The sequence below is a fragment of the Ahaetulla prasina genome, chromosome 1 (assembly GCF_028640845.1).
Source record: "Ahaetulla prasina isolate Xishuangbanna chromosome 1, ASM2864084v1, whole genome shotgun sequence".
In the NCBI taxonomy this organism is placed as follows: Eukaryota; Metazoa; Chordata; class Lepidosauria; order Squamata; family Colubridae; genus Ahaetulla; species Ahaetulla prasina.
The window spans coordinates 293,795,106-293,797,030 of record NC_080539.1 but is presented as its reverse complement, the minus strand read 5'-3'; the positions used below and the strand labels follow the sequence as shown (position 1 = coordinate 293,797,030).

The 1,925-nt window shown below is 38.9% G+C and overlaps 1 pseudogene; it reads right to left on the bottom strand.

The window, feature by feature from the left end:
• Positions 1 to 1,385: 1,385 nt before the first annotated feature.
• LOC131189939 (small ribosomal subunit protein bS21m-like) lies at positions 1,386 to 1,648 on the bottom strand (annotated as a pseudogene).
• Positions 1,649 to 1,925: the final 277 nt, after the last annotated feature.

Here is a 1,925-nt window from a genome sequence, read left to right as displayed (position 1 = left end):
TAGAGACTATGTGTTGCAGTAAGTACTGTGTAGTAGAATATAACTAGAGGGCACCTGATTGAGAAAGACAAAAGTAGAGCATAATCTCTATTCTGGAGTATAAAACTTTATTAAGTGAATTAAGTTAAGAGAATTAAGTGAAGAAATAGTCAGCTACCTGTATATCTAACAGAATAGGTTAATTGGCAGAAATGTAATATTTCAGATATTTCAGATTATTTGCTACTGTAAATTACAGAGCTAATGAACTTGATGCAATTTCACATACATTTAATGAACATTAAATAGCTTATAAAATTATTCCAACGTGACATCCACTGGAGAGGCAAGGAGGGCAAGTATATAATTTGCATTATGATATGCATAATACTATTTTGTTGTCATCATGGTTTGTTATGGATGCTTCTTTAGTTAAGTTTAGTTAAATATTTTCCCCTTCAAAAGGAACATTTTACTGAAAATTCTTGAAAAGATTTGATAGCTCTGCACAAAGCTATTTGGAAAGAATTAGTTTCCTTTTCATTCTCACTTAACTTTTATTCAGGAATAATAGTTTTAAATAAGGCTGTTTGCCAAATTCATCACAGATTTCTTTTCAGAGAAAGGGATGTCACATGACAAAAATAAAAGCTAGGAGCATTTACGGTGGCTTATAATTCAGGGTGGCTAGCATCCATTCCAAAATATTTCTTGGCTCAAAATATTTCTTGTCCAAAAATACATATATTAGGAAAAGTTCCATTGAGTACACAATGCAAACCAAATGCATATTTGAGAGCAAGTTCCATACAAATCCAATGTGGTGGTACTTATTTTATTTTTATTTTTTGCTTTTGTTTAACAGCTGGGTAGCAGAACTGCATTGTTGGAGATTTGCCTGCAGTACATACGTGCCCAGTTTTAGCAAAACTAGAGAATGCCAAGGCAAGAAAAGGATAATAAAAGAACTTCCAGTTAAGAATATTAATTAGCGAACTGAAATCAAATTCCATGCTGAAGAAAATCCTGATATTTTATTTCTGGGATGAACCATTAAAACCAATAATCGGTATATAGTTGCTTCTGAGTGTTGGAGAATAAATAGAAAGGACACAGAATTGCTGTCTCAAATGCTGGACCGGTGCCTGGAGACTAAAGGGTTTGGACGGAAAAGAACTGACTTTCTGGGTTTTTAGTTTCCCTGGCTCTGATGATATTATCCAATCAGTCAAGTCTGACTCTTGGCAATTCTATGGGCCAGAAAGGATGTATTATATTTCTTTCTTTCTTTCTTTCTTTTTTGAACTTCATATGAACTTCATATGGAAGTCAATACTTCACAAACTTTCTGACAAATAAAGCGAGCAGGAGCCTCAGCAGCGCCTCCGCCCTTGAAAGTCTTCGGCTTAGCAACCAAACCAAAGATCCAGGTGGTTTTCCTCATGAAGAAGTTGATCTTTCTGCCCATTTCAGAGTTATAGATTCTCCGGCACACTCTGTAGGCCTCCCGCTGCCTCTTTTGGCATGGCTTCACATAGTACTGCTTGCGCTTAATGTGGTTGATAATCCCATCCACAGTGAGGACTTTGGTGAGGACGCAGTAGGCCAGCTCGACGTCTCTGCCCGGGACCATCACGGTCTGGGTGAGGAACTTGGCGTGGTGTGCCATCTCCATCCCGTGGACCTCCAAAGGAGCCGGGAAGCACCTCTCGCCTCTTGCCCAGGGATTTGGGCGGACTGTACTGTATTTCTAAAGAGCTGTGGTGGCGCAGTGGTTAGAATTCAGTATTGCAGGATAACTTTGCATTCTACTGCTAGGAGTTTGATCCTGACCTGTTCAAGATTGATCCATCCTTCCAAGGTCAGTTAAATGAGCACCCAGGTTGTTGGGGGAAATATGCTGACTCTGTAAACCTCTCAGAGAGTGCTGTAAGGCATTGTGGAGC